The following is a 12,369-nucleotide window of genomic DNA, read 5'->3' as shown; positions in this document are numbered from 1 at the left end:
GGGAAGTTAAGGATGCCATTCAACAGCTCAAGAACGACAAGGCCGCTGGCAAGGATGGTATCGGAGCCGAACTCATCAAGATGGGCCCGGACAGGTTGGCCGCTTGTCTGCATCTGCTGATAGTCAGAATCTGGGAAACGGAACAGCTACCGGAGGAGTGGAAGCAAGGCGTTATATGCCCTATCTACAAAAAGGGCGACAAACTGGAGTGTGAAAATTATCGTGCAACCACCATCCTAAACGCCGCCTACAAAGTGCTATCCCAGATTCTCTTCCGTCGTCTATCACCTATAGCAAACGAGTTCGTGGGAAGTTATCAAGCAGGTTTCATCGACGGCCGCTCGACAACGGACAAGATCTTTTCCGTGCGGCAAATCCTCCAGAAATGCCGTGAGTACCAGGTCCCTACGCACCATTTGTTCATCGATTTCAAGGCGGCATACGATAGTATTGACCGCGTAGAGCTATGGAAAATCATGGACGAGAACAGCTTTCCCGGGAAGCTCACAAGATTGATTAGAGCAACGATGGACGGTGTGCAAAACTGCGTGAAGATCTCGGGTGAACACTCCAGTTCGTTCGAGTCTCGACGGGGACTACGACAGGGCGACGGACTTTCGTGCCTGTTGTTCAATATTGCGCTTGAAGGTGTTATGCGGAGAGCCGGACTTAACAGCCGAGGCACGATTTTCACGAGATCCGGACAATTTGTTTGCTTTGCGGACGACATGGATATTATTGGGAGAAAATTTGAAACGGTGGCAGATTTGTTCACCCGCCTGAAACGCGAAGCAACAAGAGTCGGGCTAATGGTGAATGCGTCGAAAACAAAGTACATGCTGGTTGGCGGAACTGAGCGCGACAGGGCCCGCCTAGGAAACAGTGTTACGATAGACGGGGATACCTTCGAGGTGGTGGACGAGTTCGTCTATCTCGGATCCTTGTTGACGGCTGACAACAATGTTAGTCGGGAAATACGAAGGCACATCATCAGCGGAAGTCGTGCCTACTATGGGCTCCAGAAGAAACTGCGGTCAAGAAAGATTCACCCCCGCACCAAATGCACGATGTACAAAACGCTCATAAGACCGGTAGTCCTCTATGGGCATGAGGCGTGGACTATGCTCGAGGAGGACTTGCAAGCTCTTGGGGTTTTCGAACGCCGAGTGTTAAGGACGATCTTCGGCGGCGTGCAGGAGAACGGCGTGTGGCGGCGAAGGATGAACCACGAGCTCGCTCAACTCTACGGCGAACCCTGTATCGTGAAGGTAGCTAAAGCTGGAAGGATACGCTGGGCAGGGCATGTTGCAAGAATGCCGGACAACAACCCTGTAAAGATGGTGTTTGCTACGAATCCGGTCGGAACAAGAAGGCGTGGGGCGCAGCGAGCTAGGTGGATTGACCAGGTGCACCAGGACCTGGAGAGCATGGGTCGCAGTCGAGGATGAAGAGAAGCGGCCATGAACCGAGTGAATTGGCGTAATATTGTTGGCGAGGCTTTATCAAGATAATTTATGTAAAGCCAAATAAGTAAGTAAGTACTGAAGAGATAAATGAACATTTACTTTGTCTTCTGGGTTAAAATTCTGTACAGAAATGTTAAGATTGACTGATGATCGATGAGTCATTATTACGCGTTGCAAGAAAAAAAAATTATTCTTGGAAAATCGGGATAGTTTGAATGGGAAATTTCCCACGAAAAAGATCATAGACAGCCTTGCTCGTTGCTAGGTGTGATTGAAGTGACATTGAGAATCAAATTCGGGAAATTACAGTAGAAGCATTAACCTAAGAATGCTAATGTCGCTACTGTTCGTGTTACCAACATCTAGTTTGTCACGCGCTGACAGCTTGAGAACCAGTCCTCAAATTGTCAAATAAATCTTAAAATCATCCACTACAACATGGCATCGAACAAACAATAAAAAGATATAGTTAAAGGTGATAGCCCAGATAGCCGTAGCGGTAAACGCGCAGCTATTCAGCATGACCATGCTGAGGGTCGTGGGTTCGAATCCCTCTGGTCGAGGATCTTTTCGTAAAGGAAATTTTCTCGATTCCCAGGGCATAGGGTATCTTCGTACCTGCCACACGATATACACATGCAAAAAAGGTCAATCGGCAAAGAAAACCCTCAGTTAATAACTGTGCAAGTGCTCATAAGAACACTAAGCTTAGAAGCAGGCTTTGTCCCAGTTGAGACGTAACGCCAGAAAGAAGAAGAAGAAAGGTGATAATAAACTAATTCAGTTTTGTGAGAACAGCGCCATTAGCGTTCTACTACTAATATTTCTATTGAAATTACTGAATATTAGACAAAATCATTATTGCGCCATGATACATGATCGACAACATAGTATTACATTTGTCATGTCCGTTCAACTACAGCAATTCCAGTCGGGGGTCGTATTTCTGCTTGATTAATGTATTTAGTTTCGACTATTGCCATATTGAACCATATTGAAAAGCATACAAGGAAACCCGTATAACACATGGTCGGCGTTAAGTTAGAGGGGACCAAGTACAAAACTTGGGAAAATTGGATTATTCTCTCATTCGATGCGAAATTACATTACCTCCGTTTCACTTTGACCAAATTTAATGAGTGCTGTAAACTACGAGAGATATGTAAAAAAATTACTTAGGGTGATCAATAAAAATCGATAAAAGTGTGCAATCAGAGAGGACCAAGTGCTTATTACCATAACAGCGAAAATGATCAGTGCACTGATGAATGCGAGGAAATGAAAAACATTTCAAGAGATTTGTCAGATTTTTCGACATCGAATGATTTTTCTACTTATCCATCGATAGAAATTCATAAATATTACTTAATTCGATGCATTTGATTTTGATTTTTGACCATTTACAATATTTGGATGGGTGGTCAGAAATTACAACAATTTCTGTACAGACAGAGCGGACCAAGTGTTGAAAAGCACTAAACTCCATGGTGTATGTATGAAATGTGATAGAACCCGCTTATTGGACCAGTATATTTTGGTCGGTATTCAAGATTTTCACTTGGTCCACTCTGACTGAACACAAATTTCTGGTCTTTAATGCAATGCTTAATTTTCAATCTATCGTAATGTCACTGATTTCGGTATTGACGATATGGATTATTGAAGAAATTACGATACTGGTGCCGAAGGGTCTTGATAATCTGCTTATCTTAAAAATATGCACCCAAAAGCATTATATGATTATTATTTTCCTAGAAATTGTTCAGTCAGAGTGAATCAACTTACTGAACGATGATGTTTTCATAATTGTCACTTCACATTATATTGTTTGAAAATAACACAAAGGTGTGTAGAAATATTGAACCAAAATTTAAAAGAGTTCAAAAATTACAGACTTTAAGACTTTAAACCCATTTTTCTCAAAATATGAAAAATGTCACTTGGTCCACTCTGACTTAACGCCGACCACATGGAATCTGTACCAATGAATTCATACAGTAACATTGTGAGCTATTTGATTCCGTGTTTTAGGTCCATCGCCCATTGATTGGAGAGCATAGTGTATGATGCAAATTTCTAAATATTTGAGTCCCACATAAAAGATCATATCATTTAGCAGCATTGAACATTTTAAAGCTGCCGTAGGAAGCCTTCTTCAGTGACAAAGTTAAGACGAAGTAGGACGTCATTGAAATTTGTATGCGTCGTTGATGATTGTTGCTAATTCATCTCACGGTTTCGAATCAAAGAAAATCAGTTGGTTTTGCACTGACACAGCTGAAAAATTTGAACATACTTTATGCATGTTAGCGCGTACAGTGATACTTTTTCAAGTCAATATAAACTATCAAGACTGAGTTTTATCACTTTGAAAGAATGCTGAAAAATAATCATTGTTGCCAAAACGAATGACGGGCTACTTAGCCTTAACCTAAGTTGTGACTTTGATAACGTCTCATGTAGCGACAAGGTTGATGATCTTTTTTTTTCAATTAGCAGTCAATGCACACTGTGTGACTTTTGTTATGTGCGGAGATAGCCCACAGCATTATTTCCGCCAAGCAATCCAAATTTTTAAATTTACCCGCAATATATAATACCCATACTTATTTCCCAGAAATTCTGAAGAAAAAACTCGTTTAAATTTTGTTTTCAGTGAAAACCATCATGGAAGAATTTTACTAAAAGTTCCTGGATGCTGATGACTTTCTGGCGAATTTCAAATTACTACTTAAAAAATAAAAAAAAAATTTAAAGAAATTCATTGCGAACTTCGTGAAAAAATCTTACGTAGGAATACTGAAAGCAAAGATTTGAGAACCAGCTTTTTCGACAAATTCATCGTTCATCCTTCACGAGTGCATGTGCTCAAAGAAAATAGCAGTTTAGTTGGCGGATCCTTGTCAGAAAACTCTGAGGAATTCCATTAAAATAAATGTCGGCAGATTTTTGTCGAACCCGTTTAATTTTTTCTGACTAAAGCTTTGAATGATCTTTGGCAAAATCTTAATTTTAACTTGAAGAAATTTACCATGACGCAGATTTTGATACATTAGAAAGCTAGAGACAATATTTGAAAATTAAAAAATTATGTATATTATCTCCGTAACAAAAAAGTTTATTTTGAATTCATTTTCCGGTGGAAAACGAGGGAGAAGGTAAGACCCTCTTCCGACCCTCTGTCTACGCTCATAAAACTACCAAACCGCCCGACTTCCCGTTCCTCTTGCATCATTGTCGTCGTCCTCGTCATCAGTTTCCACTTCCAACAGTCTTCAGTGCCAGCATGGTTCCAACAACCTTTTGAGAGGCTGTTTGAAATCGCACCCTCTTCTAAATTGGACGGGTCCCCTATTCTGCGCTTAAAACCTGGGCTCGAGATGGACTTTGACCGCTCTGCTGGACCAACTATTGCAATCAAAACAATAATTATTCCTGCAAATGTTAGGTTCTACTCCGATGAGTCAGGTATTATCCGGGAAATCGAAAAACTACAAACCTCTATTGATGCCATCGCTGCGTAGCCCAGCATGGTGCCTTCATTTCCGGGCGACATCTTTGATAAGTGGTCTTTGGACGTTTTCAGCGTAATCATGCCCATATTGTCTTACGCTTTGTGCTGCCTCATGGTTGCCTTTCCGAGCAATGTGGACGCAAAAATCTCCTCCCCCGTAAGGACGGGTTGTGGTAACCCATTCGGGACATAAAAATGATTTATACGAATCTGCGTTTGGAACTCCCCTTCTGTTACTGGTGGTTGTCTGTGAGTGAATGTGTGTCCCCACTCTGCCGTCTCATGTGCCATCGTCGGTTGAAGGTTTTGGTAATCTGGGCGAAGATTTGGACGCTGAAGGCTGAAATTAAAATCCAGCTACGGCACCTGAGCTCGCCCAAAGTACGTGCTTGAATCTTCTGGTTGCGGCGGCATAGAAATCAGTGCGTTACAATACATTGCAATAGCGGTTGAATAGAAGAAAATGGATACTTCCATTGCGGCTTTCAAGGGTTGATTTTGAATGGCCGTAATAATGAGTTGCAGACATTTCAGTCATGCCGATCTCAAATCGGCCGTTTTTCGGCTCTTTGATGTTGATTACCGCAAGACCAAGCTGAGGGTCGTGGGTTCAAATCCCACCGGTCGAGGATCTTTTCGGGTTGGAAATTTTCTCGACTTCCCAGGGCATAGAGTATCTTCGTACCTGCCACACGATATACGCATGCAAAAATGGTCATTGGCATAGTAAGCTCTCAGTTAATAACTGTGGAAGTGCTCATAAGAACACTAAGCTGAGAAGCAGGCTCTGTCCCAGTGGGGACGTAACGCCAGAAAGAAGAAGATGTTGATTACCGTGCGGCAAGATCAAATAGCTATTGTGTGACTTTTTATATTTACCTACCGTGTGGTAATCGGCTACAGAAATCTCGCAGTTTTTCGTTATGAGAACCAGAATATTCTCAATTATGGTGAATGTGTTGGACACTGAAGGACACTGGTAGGAATAAAAAGTTATTAGCTTGATTTTCTTTTTATTAGAAAACAATACAGTCGACCATGGATTATCATTCTAGGATACAATCATGAAATCTTTAATGTTTCCACAAGATAGTCGTTCAAAAGTGTCACTGATGACTCCTCCGCTCACCAAATTTCTTAGAAAATGTACTTCTTCCACTCCTTCGGTAGCTTTTCTGTTTCCCAGATTGTGCCTATGAGCCGGTGCAGACAAATGGCCAGCCTCTACGGGCCCATCCTTATGAGTTCAGCTCCGATACCATCCTTACCCGGAGTTTTATTTTTTTTTTGTCGGTAGCGATAGGGGTAGTACTGGCACTTTTAATCTGCCCTAAGCTCCTTCCCAGCATTTGCTTTTATAAGCCTCTATTGCGTTCATCACACAGACGTTCCTAAGCAATGTTGCTCAAATGGTCACTGTGTACCCTAGCAGCAATCAGCCCTTACCGTAGTTTTGCAGTCTAGTAGTTCAGACTACTATCAAACTATGATAAGGCCTGAAATGCTACTAGAGTGGTTAAAGTGAAGAACGAAATAGTTTTATTAAAAGGTCCCCATTCCCCATTTTATTTTACTATTCACTTGTCACATAATTGCTTCACTTTTGCTGTCGACACTAGCACTTCTATATCTGATTATCATGTATGAACTTTCGTTATCACTTTCCACTATCACAGCTAAAAGTTTTTTTTTTTTCTTTGGATTGTCTTTTCGACTGGCTAAGACCACGAGTTGGTCCATCTCGCCCAGCTAAAAGTTTCACCAATATTACATCACGCCACTTTCATACCAATTGATTTTATTACCAATAATTGAAGGATGTTTATTTATTTTTTTACTATTTAATTTAACTACGAATTATCACAACGACCGTAACAAAAAAAAAAATTCTTCGATCACTTCTATTGCACTCGCTGTAATTATGAACACTGTCATTGTAAAAGTGTAAAGAACTAGGCAATAGTGTTTTTGTTCAAAGAGAAATAAGTGCATACTGTTATTATTATGTCTGTGGTATTGACGTAACCCTCACAATCACTTCAAATGCAATTTCAACAGTTTATCATCACTATGCAGTTCATTAAGTATCATTATCACTCTCACAATCACAGTCACATAACAAAAAGTTGGATCATGCGTTAGCTTCGAAACCTATCCACCATTACCGATTAGTACAAAGGATGCTACAATTCATCTAACAAACTGCAACTACAAGTAGTGGTGCATAAGTAACTACTGAGCCCTGGCGGTCCCTCCATTCGAAGAGTTCCTGATAATATGCAGAAACATATTAACAGATCCTCAGCCTGCAAGCAGCCGTTTCATGATAAATCATGATCCGTTAGAGGTGTGCCAAAGTATTGGGAAGGTGATATTTTATACAAACGGATATTATTTTACAGTGCACCTTCACTTTGGCACCGTCAATCCCCATGATCCAGGCCAGGGCTACCATCCTTACCCGGAGTTTTATTGTTCTTTTATTGTTTTGAGCTGGTGAGTGGAGTCCTTGACCTCTCTCGAAGTGGGAGCTGGTTGGTTTCCATCGTTCGCAGTACTGACGAAGGCATTTCCTCCGTTGTCTGCGCTCTTTGCGCCATTCAGGTGTTCATCGAGGTATTGTTTCCACCTTTCACCTCACGCTCGTCCATCAAGATGATCCCATCCTTATCCCTGTACATCTCGGCTGGCGACACGAATTCATTGCGAAATGAATAAAATTTCTTATAGAACTTCCGCGTATCTTGAGACCGGCTCTATTCTCGAGACAGGTCTGCCATTGCCGTTTCCGCTAATAAATTCCACGATCTGACGGGGCTGTTGCTGTCTCATGACCACCCGCGCTGCATTTTTTTCTCCAGATTCTGCCCACGTTTCCCATTCCCATAGAACACTCGCCTCTCACGCCGAGAACCTGGGATCCTTCGGAAGGGAAGTACAGTTGTTGGTCTTGAGCCTGATCTCGTTAATAAAGATAAAGAAGAAAAAAAGAGTAAATCCACCATGTTTTCCAAAGATTCCCTTAAATATTACTCCAGGCATTTCTTCAAAGATTTGGTTGTAAAGGAAGTGGTTTTTTACGCATTATCCAGCAAATTTTTCCATACAATTCAGAAATTACTCATTGGGGAGTTGTTTGAATTTCCTCTTGTTTTCATTCACAGTTTCTTCAAGATTGCAAAATCCCATGAATCCCTGAAAAAAAAATCCGGGGGATATTTCTAAACTAAATTCAAAAAATATCACTGATTCTAGTAAAATAGATGATAATTTCCGACAAGAGAGAAGTGTTTTTAAGATATTAGGATTCTGAATTCTTGGATAAGTCTCCCAAAAAACTGATGAAGTTAATATTGGAGACTCATAATTTCCTGTAGGATTTTCTGAATAAAATCCCTGGAAAATAACGAGCGGAACTTTTGAAGGAAGAATTGCTGTACCATTTGGTGGTGATGAACCCTAAATAAACCTAAACAAAGGATCCATTGAGAATTTACTTCAAAACTTATCCAACAAATATTTGAAAGAACTCACAATTTTTGGAGAGATTTATGAGAAATCCCCAGTAGAATTTATGATTAAATTTTTTGGAAGAATTCCTGTTAGAATTTGTGAAATAATACTTGGCCTTATTTATGGCACAATTCTTGTGATAATTTGTATGTTCATTCCTGAAGGAGTGGTTCTAAAATGACACAAAGTAATACTGAAAAAAAATAAAGCTTTTCAAGGAATTCTTGTTTGGTTTCTCAAAAATATTATACCTATTTTTTCAACCCTAGAATAACCTATGTTTAATTATTCGGTAGAGTTACCGTAGGAATATTTCTCTAGTTATTAGATCTGAGATAATAATTATCGAAGATATCGGTAAAGCTGGAAGAAGCTTTCTAAGAAATCTTGCAAGAATTTCTGGGAGAATTAACGGAGTAATCCCATTGCTGGAACGATTTTCTATAGCGAATTGCAAATTTCTTTTGACATAGTTTCAGAAATCATTTGAAGATTTTCAAACTAAATTCCTGAGATAATCACTAGATGAATCTTTACAATAATATCTGGAGGGATTTCTGGACGAGTCTTTGAATATATTTCTGATCGAAGCTCTAAAACCCCTGAAGCTCTTCCGTGTTGAATCTATAAATCTTTGGGATAGTTGCGTAGTAATCTTTGGAGTGCGAACACTCATTTTAAAATACTTGGAGAACGACTTGGTTTAGAATATGGCTCATAATAAATATAAATGGATTCTACCCCATTACCCCGAATGCCATTTCCCCGAATCCCATCACCCCGAATTCCATTACCCCGAATGTACCATTACCCCGAATTCCATCACCCCGAATGCTACTTCCCCGAATTCACAATTATCTTGACATGATGATATTGATGACATTTTCCCATGATTTTGGAATTCGGGGTAATGTCATTCGGGGTGATGGGTCGTTAGGGGTTTTGGAATTCGAGGTAATGGCGTTCGGGTTAATGGCATTCGGGGTAATGGGATTTGGGGTAATGGGATTCGGGGTAATGGGGTAGAATCTCTACAGGGGCTCCTACATATTACGACTTCAATTTCCCTCCAAACCTGATTTTCCCATTCTGTCTTCATTGTGAAGGGGTAACCCATTTCGCATAAGGGCGTTGGCATAAAGCAGTTTCATAGAAGAACAGGTAGCATTTTGAAGAAGGCGTATAATTCTCATTATTCCAAAATTTGTTAAAAACTGAATTTCTATTGCTATGAGAAATATTTACAATGATTTCAGGACCTCTTTTTTTCAGGTGCGAGAAGTATCAACGGTAAGCCATGTTTACGAACCACTCTTAACGATTCTGCTACATTTTCATCATGAATGGTAAATTCCATCAAAGATTCCTTCATGAGATTCATGAGGAATTTCTCAGAGGATTTTCAATAAAATGCATAAAAAGATTGAAAGTTTGAACGTTATGCCAGAGAGAAGAAGAAGAACCAGGAACTATTCCAGAGATCTCTTGCCCAGTTCATTGACACATTACTTCAAGAAATTATTATCCTATGAAAACTTTAGAATCATCTCTACCCGGAATTTATTGAAACATACCTCCAGAAGTTCCATCCAAAATCCCAAGAATTTCTCGGAATTTTCCCTCAAGCGTTACGGCTCAAACGAAAAAAAAAATGAAATTTTTCATACAAAATGCGTTATGGAGGGGGGTGGGGAGGCGATCAAAAATTTCCAATTTTAGCGTTACGTAATAAATGGACGCTGTCTAAGCATCCAGGAGCACGTCAACGAATTCCAGGAGTCCGTTTTCACATAATCATTTATTTTTCAGGCTCAAGCGCCTTTAGGCATAACGGAGCCGTGTTCATTTGATATTTTTACAAAATCACATTTGCTTTTTAACGTTCTATGTTAGTTTTGGCGAACCGTAAAACTCGCGGTTTGGTCGAGGTTGGGGAATGCAAGAATTTTCGGGGAAGGATAGGATTTTGGGGATGCTCGTTGACGTTCAGCAGCGTCTTGTATTGTTTCGCGTTGTTGCTGCAGGTCATCCGTAGAGTGGACTTGATAACCGTATTCTAAGAAGACAAGGTGGACAGACGAAAACCAAAGGGAGCATGAGGTGAACACAACAACCAAGGTAGGAAATCAAACAAGGACATCAATTTGCTTCAAAAAATTTGTAAATTAGCATGATGAATTCGAAATCCAGCCTAACCAGAACATATCTAAAATCTTTCTTATCAAGTTTCCCTCTGGCCTTGAGGGATTCACAAAAATCGGATCTGACAATGCCGTATTCGGAACAGTGCCACACCACATAATTGATGTCTATGTATCCTTCACCACAACCGCAACGGTTACTATCTGAGAGCCCTATCTGATAGAGGTGCGATCCCAAAGAGTAGTGGTTGGACATCAGCCGACACATTACCTTGGTAAATCTCGACTAATGTTCAACCCTTTATACCCCGGGTCCTTGACACCTGAGGGAGAATGGAATGCAACCACCTACCCAAGTCACCATTGTACCATTTTTGTTACCAACTGAGCAGGGTTTGCGGACGAGCAATTGTGAAAAAATAATTGAGGGCGATTTGACGGTCATTAACGATCAACGCTCCGTCATCGTAGTCATCGTCATCATCAAAACTTCGAAAGCAGTTTTTCTGTTCAAAACTGAAAATTATGTTCACTGTGCTTCGTTTGGAGAATAGCATACAGTGAACACATTTTCCTGTAAATTTTCTAGATTTTGAACGAAAAAACTGCTTTTAAAAATTCCAAAATCAATGACGGATCCTGCCCCCTTAACATGGCCTTCCATAGCGCCCACTTTGGCGAGTGAGTCTGCTTTCTCATTGCCCGGTATCGAGCAATTTGAAGGGACCCATCTCAAGGTGATGGTGTGATTCTATAAAGCACTCAATGAAGATCGTATTTCGAAACGCAATACGAGGAGTGCTTCACAGGTCACATTGAACGTAAAGCCTCGATGGAGCTGAGGCTATCCGTAAAAATGAAATATGGATCAGAGAGAAAAGAGGCAATTCGCTCTAATGTATAGTGTAGAGCCGCTAATTCTGCGACGAAAACAGAGCATGAGTTTTGAAGTTTATGGGCGGCACTTATTATCACCAAATCCAGTGGAATCATTTGTTTTTGACCCATCAGTGTAAAACGTTCTGTCTCTGCTCACATGACCGACGGCGATACTGAATACGCTCCAGCTTCAGGATGTGTGTTTTCGCGGCGGATTGAAAACAAAAGCACCTGTGATTCGGAGTGTAGTTGATCAGTGGGGAAAAGTTGGTCATTCCCGTAGCCACATGTATAATCTTTCAAGACAGTTATAATTAGATATCAATTATCAAAATTTCTATAAAGTCACATTATCTGATAACTTATCTTGATTTTCTTTGTTTGGTTTTATATCGAAGAGAATTATAACATGGAAAACAGGTTTTTTTTAGAAATGTTTGATGAACTGTTGAAGGGTTCTTCTCTATAAAATCAACTATTGCCGAGGCTATGTCTAGGGCTATACAAAGACACCGGTCAAGAAACTGTTTCATACATTCCAGATATGTTATGTGAACCCAGTTTTGAATTCGAATTGACGACTAAAGTTCATTTTAGAGAAAAAAACGGTTCTTTTTGAGTGAGAGTTCTCATTTATTCATTTATAAAAGATATTTGCCTACCTATAGGCTTTTGATGTGGTTTATTCTGTAATTCACAACATTCAATTCTAAAATTAACCTATTTATCAACAAGTTATAAGATTTTTTAGCCTTGATTCAGATTCAATGACAATGAGTAAGAAGCATTTCTCTTTTTTTTTTGAAACCTAAAATAATTGATCCACTTCACCCTGAAATCAAAATCTCTACTTTTT

This window comes from Aedes aegypti, chromosome 3 (assembly GCF_002204515.2).
Source record: "Aedes aegypti strain LVP_AGWG chromosome 3, AaegL5.0 Primary Assembly, whole genome shotgun sequence".
NCBI classification, from domain to species: Eukaryota; Metazoa; Arthropoda; class Insecta; order Diptera; family Culicidae; genus Aedes; species Aedes aegypti.
Note: the sequence above shows the minus strand (reverse complement) of the source record.